Consider the following 19,029-nt stretch of genomic DNA (forward strand, 5'->3'; position numbering starts at 1 on the left):
AGCCATCATCGGAATGATGGGAAGTACATAGATTTGTCTGATTATTCACACGTTGTTGTGGAACCGTTTATTAAGCTTTGTCTGCCTTCATTATCGTAAATATCAGAGCAATCTCTGCACATCGAAGTGAGGAAGACGGTGCAAATACGTACAATGGGTAGTAATAGAAACGACTGAGCTTGTCGAGGTTGCCAAATCGAAATGCGCCAAGCGTCTCAAGGCACTGGCTTGTCCGCAATAATTATATAAAGGCGTTTCACATTGCTTGTCGATACATGCGTCCGCGGTGTAATAGTTTCAATATTGGACCCATGTGCTTAGATGTCCTGTGTTCGAATCCTGCCGTCAGACAATTTTAATGTTATTTATTCATTTATTCATTACGTAGGACAATGTTGAAAATAACCAGTTTACAAAGTCATTATGCCGTTTGAAGCCAGAAGGGGTAAGTTAAGGCAAATCCATGTACCTCCCATAATTCCCATTCTCCCGCAGAAACTTGCTCCAGAGGCGCTAGTTTCTACGGGAGCATGGCGTGTTTCTAAGTGTTTCTACGGGAGCATTAAGCGTGTTTTCGCACAAATGCAACATTAAGTGTTCCATTAATGAGCAAGTCGTTGTTCAAGTATAGAATGTCTGTAATACCATGATACTGACTTTATTTATTGATCTTATACCTTGGCATAGGTGTAATAGCTTGGCCCTTTGTCTTGCCAAATAACTTTTTTGTTCAAACTGATCTCGTAGCTAGCAGTATATTGTATCAGATCAAGGCATCTGTGTAGTTTATGGTTGCAGGGCGCAAACGTTTCAAGAAGGGGACTTGTGCTCATGAGTTGCATCAACTTGCCGAAACGTTGGCCTCGGAAAAAACCTTTGTTACGCCACTGTTAATCACCTCAGGCCTTACTGTTCGTTTCTTTGCTGTTCTAGAAATCCTCAGACCACGTGGGTTCACCAAAGCAACACGCAGTACTACCCGACTACAGGCACATCCACCATCGAGGGTACGTGTGGGAAGGTTTTTAGACGTTGGTCTACCACGCCTCGTCTTGCTGGTGATTGAGGAAGCTGATGTCTGGCATCGCACACGATACATTTAAACAGCATCCCCGCTTGCTCTAAGAGGCACGGTTCTGCTCATGTAAATCCGAGCAGAACATTCTAAATTGAACTGTCGTTCCATGAAATTCGGTTCCCCTGCGACAAGATCGAACAGACTATTCGCTGCGTTGATCAAGCTGCACGCACGTGTGCGATTCTGTTCTAATCGCTAGGATAGTTTGTAGATTATACTTTTGGAATTCCTGATGCCCATTTACCAGACTTATGGTAGCTATATGTGCATTTATAATGTTTAGCGTTCCCAATTAAAGAGGCGGAATGCAACATGCGCTATACGACGCAACCTGGCCATGTGAGATAGATTTGTCGCAACTACGAGACAGGTTGTCCCGGTTTGCTCTTCAAGATATCATGTCCACGTCGAGACGAATGAAATCAGTGGTAATGCTCCTCAAGCCTTGCATTAGTAGCAATGCTTGTTTTTGGAGCTCTTTATAAAAGTGCATAATCGCCGGATGAGTTCAACTCGGCTGCGTATCTAGTTACCTTAGACTTGAAGAAAAAAAAATCCTACAGAATAGTCTTAATAATTGGATAGAATGTAGAAACACCAGACGCAGACGAAGACAACTGTGCATTATTGTATAACAATTTCGACAATTTCTTCTACAGATAAAAAAGGCTTTAAAAAGCTGAGGCTACGCTGGATCCATCCTCGACATGACCACGTGTCCGAAGCTAAGCTCAATTTCTTGAACGAATGAATTGTTGTGCACACGCGTACGCCATAGATGTACGGGAAAACTATGCGGGTTTCGGAGAATGAGAGCTTTGCAGTTTACAAAAGAAATTTTTTTTAACAGCATGTCGGATGAGGAAAAATCTTTCTTGGCCTGGTGGATGAGTTTTCTCTTTCATGAACCTTTCCTTGCATTTCGAGATAAAGACATAGGCAAAAGATGGAGAGTTTATGTTCGGGTTCGCCTAAGCCAAAGCCTTTGATCTTACAAAAAGCTTTCCCATTTAGTGAGTTAAACTAAAGATAAGCAGCCAATACGAGTGCAATAAATTACTATAGAATCATGCGGCTTTCTTGTGTTTAAATTTTTAAATAACAGCAGAACACCAGTATGTAGCCATTGGTCTATACATGCATGTTCAATCGTATTGTATGACAAGCCCAACGATGGTTAATGCCCAGTAGCCTATCGCGAAGTTAATGCATTATCCAAACACCAGATGCAACCAAACCAAAATCAGGCTTTGTAAGATCAACCATGCTCTAGTCTAGGCATCAAAGGCCAACGAATAAAACAATAAATAACTCCCAATGCGCATACTTGTCTTTTTCGTAGCGCCACGTTGGGCCTTCCAGCTTTTGTTGCTTGCATTTAGAGAAGCATTCTAGACGGAAGCACTGCTGTTAGGATTTATTAGCATCAAGACTCTTACGAAAACTTATTGGTCCCCTCGCGTTCCTAGCAGGGAATGTGACACAGTGTGGATCCAACACCTCTGGTTTCAGGGTATGCACGCAACAGAGAAACCGGAAGCACCAGTTTCACACTTCCATTCTACAGCAGCAATGGCGGTGGCAAATACGCAGTGGCCAGTACAAGCCACGCGGGCACGGAGGAAGCATCAGGCATTCTGGGAAATGATGCTAGGTAAGCCAAACGTCTGTAGCAATTCCTTTCAATGGAGCAACTAATTTAGACGTCATGGAACGCGGTATATGGCACAGTTATGCTTGAATTGACGAACTTGTGCGATGGCATGAAGTTCTGATGCATGAAGCTTCAAGTATCAGCTCTTATTTTCACAATATGGTGCTGGCTTAAACAGGAAGCTTTATCTGGGGATCTGCTACCTAGGGCGTAAATGCGAGAGAATGAATCGTCTTACTCCGCAACCACCGCAACAACATTAGTAAACCTTGTGTCGTATTAAAAATATCATAATATTGTAGTTAAAGGAATTTTATTTTTAATTTGTTAAAAACATTGAAACTCAAGTATGGAAATTACAACTTAATTAGGCTTTGAAAAATGTGATGATGATTTAAACTGCCCTACTATCACATCTGGAGTGCCCGAAATTGAAGTATTGCGCAGCACTCAAAAATAAACTATTTTATGCGTAGATACTTTGGAAATGCTCGCATAAATGCCAACTATTTTACGCGCCTATTTTAGGATTGGTGATTTCAGAACTTTTTCAAGTTGGAAACCAAAACCAAAATTTTGATTCAGGCCATTCTTGAAATTTAACTGCGTCCATAAATGCAATATATTTCAACGGAATTCACACGGAAGATAATAAAGAACATTGTTCCTTTGCCTTGACGGGTTCTCATTATTCATTTTCCCACGAAGTTCTAACCTTATCAGGACATAAGCCAGTCTAGAGGCCGGCAAAGTTGACAGGATTTACAATGTAAACCACAAGAGGTCTGCAGGACCATAAAATTTCATTAGCCATGTGAACAACAATAGCAATATATATAGGTATACAAATAGCCCATTACCCACACAATAGCAAAGAATGTTCACCTAAAGCTTAGCGCAGATATTTCAAAAGAGGAAGAGACACTAAAGCATACATGCACAGGGCGCGCGTGAATCTGCTCCCGAGCAACACGCCTCTGCGCCTTGAGGATTCTGCAAGCAAACGCCTCTTTGAAAGGGCACTGATCCTCATGAGCTCCGCCCCCTTGTCGAAACATTGGCTTCCGCTAAAATCTTCAGCTACCTTTGTTTACCATCGCAGGCCGCACTGTTTATGTGCGCATCTTTCTTGCATTTTAGAATTCCTGACACCACCAGCGCTGAGCCATGGAGTACGCAGTACTACGCAGCTCTTGGCACAACTGCAGTCTCCGGTAGGTGTGGGAACACTTTCAGCCGCTGGTATACAACGCCTCATCTTGCACGTGGCTCAGCAATCTGTCTGCAGTCGTTTACGACACATTTCTAGAACATCACCGCTGGCTCATGGGGGCGCGGTTCTGCACCTGTCAATCTGTGCTCTATATTCTGCATAGATACTAATACAAGAAATGTAATTGTTGCCTCGTGAACTTAGGCTCACGGTTGAGATGATGTGATGGGCGAATCGCTGTGGCGATAACGCTACTCGCGTCTGTACGGCACTGTACTCCTGCTGAGGACAGTACTAGTAAGCCAGTAATTAAGACAGTAAGCAGGGATTCCCAGTTTGCTATCGTGTCGACGTCGCTGAAAAACAGCAGCAAGGCTCCTTCAGCTTTGTCATTAGAAGAAGCGTTTCATTTCTAGGGGCTGCTTATTGTTGATTGAACTGTTTAATTGCATGATGAATTAAACTGTGCTGCGCTTCTTGTTCTTACCTAGTACTTCCCAGCAGTGCCGCAATGTAGTCTCAAATATTACTGAAAGTGGACGTAGAGGAGCCCGAGGCAATCTTCTTTCCTCCTCGTCCTATGTTCCTTTATATGCTTTATGTTACTTTATCCGAACCAATGAATGAATGAACGAACTTGCCTGCTCCCAAGTACTCTGAAATCTGTCTTCCGGGTCCTTAACAACAGCGGAGTGCAGCAACGCTAGAAATCCATGAAGAGCGCTTTGTACAGTTGAAGCACGGAACACTTCGGCGGTCTCCATGTTTTCCATCCATTGCTTTTAAACGGTGACTTAGGTTTCATGGTGTCCACAAGAGGTCGCGGTCAACGATGATTTCTAAACATTGATGGCTTCTCTTCTGCATGATAGGCTGGTCATTAGTAGCCACCGGGTATCCGGCCATTTATTTTCGCATTAAGGTGACTAATGCGCATTTTGCTGTTAAGATGCCGAGGCGCTGTCTCTTAACCTCAGCATACGTCAGCGTTGCATACTTTTGTAATCTTTCGTGAACCTGCGGAGCAGCTACTCCTGAAGCCCAGATGCAAACGTCATCTGCAGAAATTGATAGTCTGACCGAGTATGGCAAGGAGTCCGCTAGCCAAATCAGAGCTACGTTGAACAATATTTCGTGTAGTGCCGGTAATTTCATCATCCTCGGTGAATACAAAAAAAAAACCTCATTCGGATCAGTTGCTCCCAATTCAGCGAATAGCTTGACCTCCGATTTGAACGGACACGAGCGCGTCAACGATGGCTTCACGTAAAACGTTACCATAAGCGCCAGTCACGTCTTACGATAGCGCTAAGGAGAGGCGTTTGGGTGTATGCTGTTGAACACGCAAAATGAATGACGTTGTCGACCGAAGAAAGGCCACTTCAAAAGCCGGTCATCGAGTCTGCATAAACATTGCAATGCTCAAAAAACAACTCGAGGCGCGTGGGGAACATCCTTTCAATTAACTTGCCAACAAAGCTGGCGAGAGCAAGAGGCAGATATGATTTGAGTTCAAGGAACCCTTTCCGTCACGCCAAGAAACGTTGGGATGACACAGCAGGACCTCTCGCTCTTCATGTTCAAGAAGGCGTGCAGCAGCGTGCGCTATATTATCTAGTCAGGGGCGAAGAGGAACGCCTGCAAATGGCTAGAGCTGACTCGAATTCTTCCATGTAGAAAGGTTCGTCCGTTATAGAAGCTTGCGTGAAGGGAACTTCGTACAATTAAAGATCCTTTCGTAACACTGTCACCTGCAATTCTCTCACAAAATCCTTCTCCAACATTGACTTCTCGAGAGCCTTGGTGGAGAGCCTGTGCCTTAAGGTGGTTGCGTTGCCGAGCAGAAACGCGTACGCCCTAGGATTAAGCCTTACGCGAGACAGTGCTTTGCGGTTGTCCACCTAGCTACAGAATGAATTCCATTGTTCGTTGTCTAATTGGTCCATGTGGCAATGTATTTTCTTCTGCGTCCGCCTGGGCGTCCTTAGGTATAGAATCGACTTGGTGCGTCTATATCCGTTTTCAGCGTGTCCACGTACTGCACGAAACCTACGCTCGAAATAATATTTAAGGAATACAACGCTGCGCCAAAAGGAAAATAAAGACTTAGGAGGGAGAGTAAGAAGCGACAGGTCGAGCGCTGAGAGTTTTGATAGCGGTCGAGAGTAGTTTCTTACTCTCCCTCCAAAGCTTTTATGTTCCTTTTGGCGCATCAATGTATTCGTTAGATCTCAACCAACTCGCCCAGCAACAAGTTCTGCTGGAAATAAGGCATCGCGGGACCAAAGTGAGATACAGCCAGCTTCTGTACGACGACCCTCTCAAGAATGTCTGGCTGCCTTCGTTCAAGAGGCAGAAGTCATGGCCCGAAGCAAAAGGTACAAGAGTCTTGGCTCCTAAATTCTTAGGAAGAGAGAGAGAGCAAAAATAGTAAAGGCACGCAGGTCAACCAGACGAGCTTCCGGTTTGCTACCCTACACTCAGTGTAATGAAAAAAGGGGGAAGGGAAAGACTAACGAGGAGCAAAAATGCCCCTTCATAGTAGGAGCTGCGTAGCTGTTGAAGCAATCGAAATTTACGGGCACCTGTAAGAAATCGATTTCAGGTTCAAACAATCCACGAATCGCCTCCAAATTGTCTCTCCATTCATTGAAGTGCACAGTAGCAGGAACTTTTGTTGGGCGCGCATTTTTCTTTCGTAAAGTGCTGAAAGCGTGCTTCAGTGACCTATCCTACTCTTTTAGTTCAACCGATAAAGAAGAGGCGCAATAAACCGTACACGTCTGGTGTATAACCAGCACAGGCAATGCAATAAACTCTGCCTCATTCGCTTAAGCGCACTTTTCAATTTTAATGCATAAGCATTCCCTGTTAAGTACCCCCGCAAAATCGGTAATTATCAGGAAAAGTATTTTGTCTCCAAAAACATTTTGCCTGCAAAATAAATGCATAATTGGTGAAGTTAGCACAACCTACTGTTAAAATTGGGTAAATGTACATGATTGGTCGCTTTAGAATAAAGAAGCAATGCAAAACGACAAAAAAAAAAGGAAACCCGTTATTGTCGTCCTCTTGAAAGCTTACTTTTGTGCATTAGAGATGCGCATGCCAAGAAGCCTGCTTTGGGGTGCGGAGTATGAATAATCATACAATGGCTGGTTGGGAAATGCGATAATAGTGTAATTATAGATGATTGACAGCCTAAAAAATTTTTCTCCTCTGAAATTTCTCTACGTCGCGCCTTCAAGAATAACCAGCTTGGAAGGTATCTCACAAATGCCAAGGATGTCTTCACATTTCATCCCACAAAGATAAGCGCATTGACCGAATTCTCGTTTCTGAAACGCAACGCTTAAACAAAGTGAGACTTCAGACCATGTACAGTGAGGCTAACCAGTGCATAGCTGCGGCCAAAGCAAAAGGTTAGTTGTCGCTGGTTTCCTCCAACATCGAATCTCGTAGTGCTCACTCTACAGACATGTATCTATCAAAGTAACCAACCAAGTATTGGCTATTTCCGAAATGTGGCTAGCTGAACCAGTTCCAATCCGATAGTTTCACTGTGTAGCATGATGCGGTATATGCAGGACACACATGATAAAGAATACAAAATGCTACCAACATTCATAGAATTGTCTACTAATGAGCAAGCATTTTTAGACATCAGAAACGCGATCGGTAGGTAGACATGCATAAAGTACGTGAAGCAAGAAAACAAAAGCGAACTAACCGCAGAGACAAAGAACGGCTACCCTTTACGAAACAATAGTCAGAATTTCTGCATCATTTTGTACATTCCATATTTCATGAAAGTGCGTGCAAGAGAATTTTTTTCGTACTCGTGATGCAGGCAGCACGTCATTTTTTTAGATCACAGTTCCATGTTGCGACTGTGAAAAAAGTTTACGACAGTGAGGCCATCCCTGGAAAGAACTCCAAGTGGGCCGCAGGGTCCTGGACCTGGCATCTGTTCTCCATTCGCATCTTATGACATGCCTGAACAAAGAATCGGTGCATCCACGTGTCAGGCATCCAGTAGAAGTGATAGAACACCAATGAAAGCCACGTAGGCTTCACGGCTCTTCCAATATTTCCAGCATCTTCCAATATTACAAGCATCTTCCAATATTTCCAGAAAAAAAGAAAAAATGCACTCAAGCTGTCGATGGTCACCACGTGGTCACAGAATCAACAGACAAAAATACACGCCCGCTGTCCACGCAAGAAGGGTGGAAGAAGAGCTCGTCAACACCAACATCGAGAAAGCCCGACCTCCCTACCCTCGACCCTTCATAGACGGGGGACAAACTGCGTCCGCTTTACGAGATAGTTATGCAAATGAAATTGTTTCCATTATATATATATATAAATATTCCAGAATTGCTTACCGTGGACCAATTTTCCCCAGGAAGTCGTAGCACTTCACTTAGAGAAGAAAAAGTAAGACTGGTCACTTTAGCATACTGTAAAGAGGATGAAGGCGAAAGCCTGCGCGCTCGCAAGAAATTCCTTAAATTACTTTGACATTGTCATTCCAATGCGTTGTTACTTTCTATTATTACTTCCTTTCGCTTAACTCGTTTTTCTCTTGCGCTCTTTTTCGGTCGCATATGCATCGCCACTGTTTCTGCGGGGTTAAAGGCCCGCTATACCGGCCGTGGCATGTCTATGAAGACCACTGGGAGACACACGCTGGTCCCCTGAATGATTTTTAGTGCTTAATTCGACGAAGGTAGCTACAGGGGCTTTTATATATTCTCTTAGCACAGAATGAGAGGGACACGGAAAGGCAAATTAGGCAAACAGACAGCGCTAACTTTCAACGACAGATGCATTTCCAGTTCACGCAGACCTACTGATACTGCTCAAAACGTCATAAGACACGTACGTGTACGTTGCTCGCCAGGCAGGAACAAAACCGGAGAAACCGAACGCACACACTTTTGTGGACATACTGCTTATTTTGAAGGGTGTCCGTTCAACGCGAGGAAATGTGATCGAACTCTTCTCGTTTTTATTGGTAAAGAAATACTGGCGCATGCGCTTGAATTTCGATGCCATAAGGCCGGACGGTCAAATTTTCGACCCATGAAACGCTTTCCCCTTAGAGACATTTCAACACTTAACTCGGAGAGGGGGTTACACGGTTTTGATCATTTGGTGGCAAGACAGCGCGAGTTAGTAGAACGCCTCTTTTACCGTTAAAACATTAGCATTTTAGCGTCGAGATAGTGGCGCCACTCTATCGTCTTTCTTTTTTTTTTTCACTTGAGCTCTCTCTATGGCTGCCTTCTAGTTTCCAAAGCGCCAATCGTTTCGTTTGTTCCCTTTACTCATCGGCACTGACTGCGCATGCGCTATGATTCCGCCTGCTTTTTTCACGAAACAGACGCTAATGCTCCAGAGGCGCCGAAGCAGCCATGGCTGAAGAAAGTAACAGTGGAGACAGGCCTTCTGCGTTTACCTTCCGCGAAGAAGTAACTCCGAACACAATCCAGGAATTCTTCGAGGGCGCTTCGGGCACCCCCGACTGTAGCTCTACGTGAGTCTTGCCGCTCGACGAATATTGTTCGACGAATATTGTTCCCGTAGGTATTTCCCGGAACGCAGGCGTTGATAGCTATAGATTTGTTCTTACTTCAAAGCGGGCCTTTGACAGACAACTTCAGCCTGCGTACGTTGGCGACATTAACGTTTTTAGCGCGTCGATGCACGGGTGATGCCAAAATATCTTCACGGGAAGCATAGCTGCGGCTATTTATCGTTAAGGTCCAAAGTTATGTCACTGCGGGAAGCAAATGCTTCTATGGAAGAACATGTTCGTCGCTCGTGTTTGGTCACCGCGTCGCACACCTGTTCCGGTGGCACAGTGGCTACGGGATTGGCCTGCCGAGTTCGAGCTCACCCCTGGAACAACGGCCTATCATCGCTGAAGGTGAAATGCAAAAACTCTCCGGTCCACGTGCCTCTTATAGAAACCCAGGTGGTGAAGCACCATTTCGTTCGTGTCAGGCTTTTCGAATACTGCTCGCCGCGACCTTACAAAAGCATATTTTTCTAATGGTCCTTTTTGAGCTAAATAAACGTCCTTGAGAAAAATATGTGCAAAATATCGGTAGGCGGGAGCCGCGGAGCCAGCGAAACCGAAGCAAACCAGGTGCGTCCGACGTATCTTTCGATTCGGGGATTCGCGTACGTCCGATATAGCTTTAGAAACCGCGATCACCACATGGCCCGTCAGTGCCCACTACTTCACCTGATTTACCGCGCCGGCAGCTAGTGTCGGAGCATAAACAAGCTAGTACGCGGGCATAGCCAGCACGCGACCTCGTTCCGCAATGCCGGCACTGCAACGACAAATCCATACAAAACGAGCAAAGAAATCACTCCTCCGCAGTACCTAGGCTAAGTCAGATATTCAACGAGCAAAAGCCCCCATATTTTCCCTCTCGCACCCGCTTTTACTCGCGCCTGCGCATAAACGTCGGGCGATTCCTGAATTGCCATCTCGTGATGCGTGATTATCACGGCCGACCAATGCGCCCGCTATACGAGAGTTTGTATAACACCTAACCTAAAAACACTCCCGAACCGTTCACACGTGCCGCTCGTCATCGTGCGGCTGTCACCTTGGTGATGTCTTGCTTCGTTAGCTGAAGCGAATGTTATAAGTATATTTATTTCTAAAGCAGGTTTCAAAGAGTACACCTTCGACAACTTTTTTTACTGCCACGGTAAAGAAGTCGCAAGTTAGAATTATTTGCGGTTTACAACTATAGATGCACGTCCCTTCATTTACGTTTTCTTTCTGAGGCTTATGTCCGCAGTTGCGCCTTGTTCATACCCTGTAACTCAACTTAATTTTTCGGAAAGGCAGCTGCACGGGTCACACGTGAAGCAGACTGGCAAAAACAGATTTTGTCACATATGCTTAACTTCAACTGACTGCGTCCTTTTCTTCTCAAGTCTTCAAACTGAGTCTTCCCTAAGAGGCAACTGTTGGTTCTCTATTACTCTGAGGAAGCCATGTTGCTCGTAATTTTAATTATTTATAACATAGATTCCTCATGGCACGGATCCATGTTTGGTCATTCATTTAAATTGCTGTGAAAATCCTAATACAAGCACGGCGATTTCGAATCCAATCTGACGCGGAAGGAGCATCTCTTTTTATTACAGCGCTGCTTTGAATCATAGCACGCAAGGAGTTCACGCAGCTTCTTCTTTTGAGCCTCTCCCTATTTTATAGAACAATTAGATAAAAAAAATTTCCGGTGTGCCTATTCGGAAATTATCATGCGATTCTCCTCCACGAGTCGACGCCACGACAATTTGAAAACCGAACACCTATACATAACTACAAGGCACTAATCACAAAAGCAGTAAGTGAACAAAATCTCAAGTTCTGCACTAAAGTAAACTAAACTTGGCTTGCATGTTCGTGCAAGTCAAAGAGGCGTTCCCCACTAAACGTATTACACAGGGTAGCCCTTGCGCCAGCCAGCAAGTGAGCATTTGGGTAAAATGAAACATTACGTGTATCCCGTTCATTAACAAAATAGCAGTTAGCTTGTTCCAAATTTTGCTTTTACAAAAGCTTCATCACATATTTCCCGCCTTACCTGGAAGCAAAGAGTCCGATACAAATACATATGTCTAATTCTAGGATTTGTGACGACGCCTTCGAAGACCTGTGGAACGCGTTTAACAGCCACAACGGTGCCAGTGACATCACCGGTATGTACGGCTTGGCCTTCGACCATAGATACCACTCGCGAGGACCCTTAACAAGCCTCAACGGAAATTCAAGTAGTAACTTAGCGCGATAAAAACATGGAAACAACAAAGGTCGACAAGGACAAACGGAAAGAACACTTACATAGGCCACGATATCGTTGCAGTTACTGCACAAGAGGACACACTTTATGAGCGTCACCATGTCGGTTTCTGTATGAGCAGCCCCAATTCGAAATAACAGGATAGCTGATTGGGAAAGTTGGTGCGTGAAAGTCATACAGCGCGATAGCCATACTTGGACGACACAACTCACAAGGACAAAGTTTACAGCTTTGTTGCTCTGCCCCCCGCCCACCCACCCCGCAACGAAGAAACAGATATCACAGCTCTTTAAAGCTGCATGTGCTAGAGCACCTGAGGTGGCCAACATTGGTTCATTAATTATTAACTTACAAACATTTTGACTGTTTACGAAAGTTTTGCAAAAGTCCTACATAAAACATAGTATCATATTTCAGAGCGCCGCATATTATATCGTTTTGACCACTTTAGAGGTAATACTGGATGTATCCAAAACTACGTTATCCTTTTTATTTCCCTATTAGATTTGAAAGCTTCATATTGCTCATATTATAGTAATTGTTCCATATTGAAAAAAATTTATAGAAACATTCACAGCCCAAACAAAACTTTGTTTGGTCCAATCACTACATTTGAACTGATTCTCTTAAGTGCAACAGATCTCGGTAAACTTAGTGCAATGGTTACCGCGACCTTCTATGTTTAGACAGAATCGCCAGAGCTAAACATTACTTTTCTTTGCTACTAAGGAGCTTTACTTTAATGAGAACGCGGCCTTTACGGTTAAGGCAAGTTAGATTTGTACAAAAGCTAGCTTACAAAATTTCGCATATTTTCCATCGCCACCTTAGTAAAGCCTGAAATATTGCTACGGAACAATATGTGCGATCACGAAAAGGCGAGCAGTGTGAAGACGACGAGGATCAGAAGCTAGCGCGGGCTTTTGCCTCTTGGCCAAGCGCAGCGCATTTGCTTGTAAATATACTTGTACATAGCTTTTCGTCTGCGTCTTCCTACGTAACATATCTGGTGGAGGTGGACGTTCCCTGTACCTCGTCACGGAGCTTCGCAGTGGATGGTACGTCGAGCCTTCCTTCATGGCTCCCGGCGACGACAACCCGACTCCGCCGGCTCCGACACCTGCTGCCACTTCGACGACCTACATCACTCTCCCCGCTACCCGTGATCCTGGCGTATTCTCGGGCAAAGATGGGGAAGACATCGATGACTGGATTAGCCTGTATGAACACGTCAGCCGCAATAACCGGTGGGACCCTACTATTATGCTCGCCAACGTAGTCTTTTACCTCGCTGGCACACCTCGAGTTTGGTATCGCACACACGAAGATGAGCTCACCAGGTGGGATTCACTTAAGACACAGCTTCCAGACTTGTTCGGCAACCCCTACGGTCACCAACTTCCCGCGCAGAAGGCGCTTTCCGGCCGTGTGCAGACGTCAACAGAGCCCTATGTCACGTACATTCAGGACGTCTTGGCTCTGTGCCACAAAGTAGACACCCACATGACTGAGTCAGACAAGGTTGCACACATCCTCAAAGGCATTGCCGATGACTCCTTCAACTTGCTCGTTTGTAACAACGTAGCGACGGTGGATGCTGTTATAAAAGAGTGCCGCCGCCTGAAACTCGCTAAAAGCCGACGTGTTGACCAGCAGTTTGCCCGTCTGCCCAACACGCCAGCGATATCTTCCTGTGCCGACACTCCTCGTCCCAACAACACTGCCGATGTTACCAGGATCGTCCGGCGTGAGATAGAGGCCGCCTATCCGGCTGCCTTCGACTCCAGTCCCACCAACACATCTGCAGTCACGGTCTCGCTGATCCAGGCAGTTGTCCGCCAAGAGTTCGAAAACATGGGTCTTCACACCATCTGCTCGGCCCATCGTCCTGATACCCGCCCGGCTTCTTCGATTCCGCCCCGTCCCGCACCTTCTTACCCACCCCGTTTCCGCAACCCATCTGAATGGCGCACTGCTGACAACAAGCCCATTTGTTTCCACTGCCATCGAATCGGGCACATTTCTCGGCACTGTCGAGTCGCTGGAGTTCCCCGACCCGGTATACTTATACCGCCTACTCTCGCCCCCCAGGTGGCCCTTCTCGTCCCTATGCCGCACGCTCCGATAACGCCGCCGCTGATTCTCCTGCACCGAAGCGCTCCTATTCCCGTTCGCCTTCGCCCCAACGATGACAATCTCGCTCTCCCCAGCCCCGTCGCTCATATTCGCAGACTCCTTTCGGACGCCGCTCCCAGCCGGAAAACTAGACGATGCAGCGCCTCGAGGTGACGCTGCATTGCTCCCTACGCCGCCAAATCCTCTACTGACGTTGCCCACTCACCTGAACCTTCTTGACGTGCAAGTCGACGGTGTTTCTGTGTCTGCACTCATAGACACTGGGGCGCATTTGTCCGTAATGAGCGCTGACCTTCGTAACCGGCTCAAGAAAATTATCACGCCCGCCACGACGCCTGTTGTCCGTGTCGCCGATGGCGGAACAGCCCCCGTAATTGGTATGTGTACCGCCCGCGTCTCCTTCGCCGATCGCTCAACAATCGTGCTATTCAGTCATCGCCCACTGTCCCCACGACATCATCCTCGGCTTAGACTTCCTCTCCGCACATTCTGCACTCATCGATTGTTCCGCCAGTACTCTCCGCCTTGACCTGCCTGTTCTGGATCCTGCTGAACCACGCCCCAGTCGCCTCAGTTCTGTCGACTTCGTTCGCTTGCCACCTTCGGCACTGACCTACGTTGACCTAGTGTCATCCCCACCAGTCCCCGACGGTCACTACATCGCGGCTCCTATGCATGACGTCCTCCTTACACACGGGATCACAGTACCTCATACAGTTTTATCTATTACGGCGAATTGCGTCTGCCTGCCAGTGGTCAACTTTCGCTTGACGACACAAGTGCTGCCACGCGGGATGTCTCTGGCCCAGCTTTGCTCATTCGAGGATCACTCAGTAGCATCCATTGCAGTAGACGACACTTCATCCAATACTCCTCTACCATCGCAGTCGGCAAATTGTACCACCGCTGACTTATAGAAAATGATTGCGCCCGACTTGCCGTCCGAGCACGCTCGTGAACTCTAGCGCGTTCTGTTTTCGTACCACCGTATTTTTTACTTTAACGATCGACCTTTGGCCCAAACTACAGCTTTCGAACATCGCATTAATACTGGCGATGCCCCTCTTATTCATCGCCGCCCGTATCGAGTGTCACCAGCTGAGCGTCAAGTTATTCACGCAGAAGTTCGCAAAATGCTTGCCAAGAACATTATTGAAGCATCATATAGTCCATGGGCGTCACCTGTCGTACTGGTAAAAAAGGATGGCTCATGGCGCTTTTGCGTGGACTATCGGCACCTTAACAGGGTTACCAAAAAGGACGTGTATCCCCTACCTTGCATTGATGACGCCCTTGACTGCCTCCACGGTGCTCGCTATTTCTCCTCTATTGACCTTCGCTCCGGCTACTGGCAGATTGCCGTGGACGATCTCGACCGCGAGAAGACTGCTTTTGTAGCACCCGACGGTCTTTATCAATTCAAAGTGGTGCCGTTCGGTCTATGTAACGCCCCTGCCACTTTTGAACGCATGATGGACTCCCTTCTTCACGGTTTAAAGAGGTCCACATGCCTGTGCTACTTGGACGACGTTATCGTATTCTCCCCAACGTTCGCTATGCACCTCGAGCGCCTCTCAGCAGTTCTGGACGTTTTTCGTCGAGCCGGTCTGCAACTCAACGCATCGAAGTGTCAATTCGGCCGTCGCCAGATTACCGTCCTTGGACATCTCGTTGACGCGAACGGAGTGCGACCGGACCCAGGCAAGATCCATGCTGTTACGCACTTCCCTGTTCCGAAGTGTGTCAAGGATGTGCGCAGCTTCATCGGCCTTTGTTCATACTTCCGCCGTTTCGTGAGAAATTTCGCCGCCATAGCACGACCACTAACCGAGCTTTTGAAGAAAGACACCCCTTTCCAGTGGGGCGATAACGAGGCCTCTGCATTCTCACATCTAATCGCCATTCTCACAACGCCTCCCGTTATGGCCCATTTCGATCCTTCTGCGCATACCGAAGTCCGTACTGATGCCAGTGGTGACGCAATTGGCGCAGTACTGGCACAACGCCAGCGTGGCCACGACCGTGTTATCGCTTACGCCAGCGGGCTCCTCTCACCCGCGGAGCGCAACTATTCCATCACTGAGCGTGAGTGTCTGGCCCTAGTTTGGGCTGTTGCGAAATTCCGCCCATACTTATATGGCCGACCCTTTTCCCTTTTCACAGACCATCACGCGCTTTGCTGGTTATGCTCACTGAAAGATCCTACAGGAAGACTTGGTCGCTGGGCCTTACGCCTTCAAGAATATTCGTATACTGTGACCTATAAATCTGGCCGACTACACAAGGACGCTGACTGCCTGTCTCGCTACCCGGTCGACGAGCCTGACGACGCCGACAGTAGTAGCGCCAACGGCATTTTCTCTGTGTCTGCCTTCGCTAACATCGCCGATGAGCAGTACCGAGACCTATCGCTGCGAGCACTTATCGAGCGTCTGCGCTCTACACCTACCGACGCATCCGTTCGCCGATATGTCCTTCAGGGTGGCATTCTGTATCGAAGGAACTTCCTCCCTGACGGCTCTGATCTTCTTCTTGTCGTGCCAAAACAGCTACGACAGACTGCTCTTTGAGATGCATGACGCACCCACTGCAGGACATCTTGGGGTAACCCGCACGTACGACCGCGTCCGCCGCCGCTTCTATTGGCCTGGTCTCGCTCGCTCCGTTCGACGCTATGTTGCTGCCTGTGATCCCTGCCAGCGTCGGAAAACACCTCAGGTGCTACCTGCCGGTCATCTCCAGCCGATCACCGTCCCTGTGGAACCGTTCTTTCGTGTTGGATTAGACCTGCTCGGTCCCTTTCCCACGTCATCCTCTGGGAACAAATGGGTAGCCATCGCGACTGATTACGTCACCCGATACGCTATCACTCGGGCTCTCCCTACCAGTTGCGCCACTGACGTCGCGGACTTTCTCTTGCGTGACATTATCTAGCTTCATGGCGCCCCGCGACAGCTGCTTACTGACCGTGGTCGAAACTTCCTCTCGAAAGTTATCGCTGACATTATGCGTTCCTGCTCCATTCAACACAAGCTGACTACCTCGTACCATCCTCAAACCAATGGCCTGACAGAGCGGTTAAACCGTACTCTTACCGATATGCTGTCGAAGTACGTTTTTAAAGACCACCACGACTGGGACATTGCCCTTCCTTACATAACATTTGCGTACAATTCTTCCCGGCACGACACCGCCTGATTTTCTCTATTTTACCTCCTGTACGGTCGCGAACCTACCTTGCCCCTAGACACGGCACTTCCTCCTGCTGCGATCTCAACAAGCGAGTATGCGCGCGACGCCATCGCCCTCGCCGACCATGCACGCCAGCTTGCACGTTCTCGACTGACGGCCTCACAAACCACTCAGCAGTGTCTGTACAACGCCCGCCATCGTGACGTACAGTTTTCGCCTGGTGCGCTTGGGCTCCTGTGGTCGCCCTCTCGTCACGTCGGACTTTCCGAGAAGCTCCTTTCGCGATACATAGGGCCCTACCTCGTGCTGCGCCAGGTGACGCCTGTGACTTACGAAATTGCTCCTGTGGGTTCAACCTCGTCCTCTCCTCTGGCATCTAGTGATGTCGTGCATGTCAGTAGGCTCAAGGCCTACTACACTGTTTCCGAGTCCGATCTTTAGTCGGTCCGGGACGGCGCTTTTTCAGCCGGGGGTAGTGCTACGGAACAATATGTGCGATCACGAAAAGGCGAGTAGTGTGAAGACGGCGACGACGATTAGAAGCTAGCGCAGGCTGTTGCCTCTTGGCCAAGCGCAGCGTATCTGCTTGTAAATATACTTGTACATAGCTTTTCGTCTGCGTATTCCTACGTAGCGATATGCTTATTGCTGCAATTGTAGAGCCAAGATTTGACTCCGATTACAGACATAACACAATTTCAAGGACGCTTTAGCTTCGCCTTTAAGAGTGGAACACGATACAATTGAAATCCCTGGCTGCTTCTCGCGCTTCTCGGTAACTGCAGTTTATGTAACCGTAATGTTTACTGGGAAACACTGGCGGCAAAAGCTATGCACGGAAGAGAGCTTTCTGGAAGAAACCGCGCTTATTACGTGGGCCGTGGATTCTCGGTGGTGGGTACGCCACTGCCCCTTGTAAAAGAGTGGTAGAAACGCTGGAAAACTGCTTTGTGCTTGAGTTTCCGCGTAAAAGAATGTTTTCTCCTACATTCAAATTAAAATCTGGTGTTATCATGTCTGTTGGTTGCCTGTAAGTCGTACTTTACTATGTTCCTGACGCCTTTTACTTAAATTCGTTTAGTTCAGTAACGCATTCGCGTTACACGGAAGGCCTGCGTGATTCGTTATGTCTGATTCGGAATGATTATTTGCTCACAAGACTGTCAACGCCGGCGCCGGACGCAGATACGGAATTATCTGCTACACGAGGCCCGTAGTGCTCTCGCGGTAAACATGGCTACTCTCCTCTTCGGCATGGAACACTGTCGTGTTCTATTCTGCTGTACTAAATACAACACATATTTTGGGGGAAATTAAACAGTGCATAAATTCCGTCACGCACGTCTCTTTCGTCATATGTATTGAAGGCATATTTCCAGAAAGAGCACCGCATACGGAAGCACTGAAATCAGGTTACCCTATCACTAAACCTCAACTAAGCCTGTTTTTAGTTTAGCACGACATGTTCACGCTCGTTGAATGACCCTTGCACAGTGACGAGCTAACACCTCTGTTATCCTCTCAGGCCATACACATGTCACTGAAAGCGGAATCACCAGTTCCCTACCTATGGTGTCCAGCAGCAGCGTCAATCACGCACAGCCCAGTACGAGCTGCGCTGGAATAGAGGAAGCATTGGCCATTCCGGAAAACATCGCTAGGTGAGCCCACGTTTGGAAAAATTTCTTTGCACAAAGTAAATCACAGACGGTGCGTAATGCTGCCGGTGGTACAACTATGCCTCCACTGTGGCACTTTCGCTTTGGAGGAGAGCTCTGATATGTGAAACGCGAGCAAAATCAACCGTTATTCAAAACACGCGGCATGTTGGAGGTGGTGCTAACATGCCTGTCGTGCTCAGCGTTCTTGCGAGTTTGTCAAATGCGTACGTACTACGCCATATTCTTTTCCAAAGATA

At 47.2% G+C, this 19,029-nt stretch overlaps 1 long non-coding RNA gene across 2 annotated transcripts; it reads left to right on the forward strand.

Moving 5' to 3' along the window:
• Positions 1 to 932: 932 nt before the first annotated feature.
• Positions 933 to 18,661, forward strand: LOC140214146 (uncharacterized). Of its 2 annotated transcripts, XR_011891094.1 has the most exons (4): positions 933 to 1,007; positions 2,591 to 2,732; positions 3,873 to 3,946; positions 18,637 to 18,661. It is a non-coding gene; the product is annotated as an uncharacterized lncRNA (long non-coding RNA). The 2 variants fall into 2 exon arrangements; XR_011891093.1 differs by lacking the exon at positions 18,637 to 18,661 and having other exon boundaries at positions 3,873 to 4,234.
• Positions 18,662 to 19,029: the final 368 nt, after the last annotated feature.

This window comes from Dermacentor andersoni, chromosome 1, assembly GCF_023375885.2.
Source record: "Dermacentor andersoni chromosome 1, qqDerAnde1_hic_scaffold, whole genome shotgun sequence".
Classification (NCBI taxonomy): Eukaryota; Metazoa; Arthropoda; class Arachnida; order Ixodida; family Ixodidae; genus Dermacentor; species Dermacentor andersoni.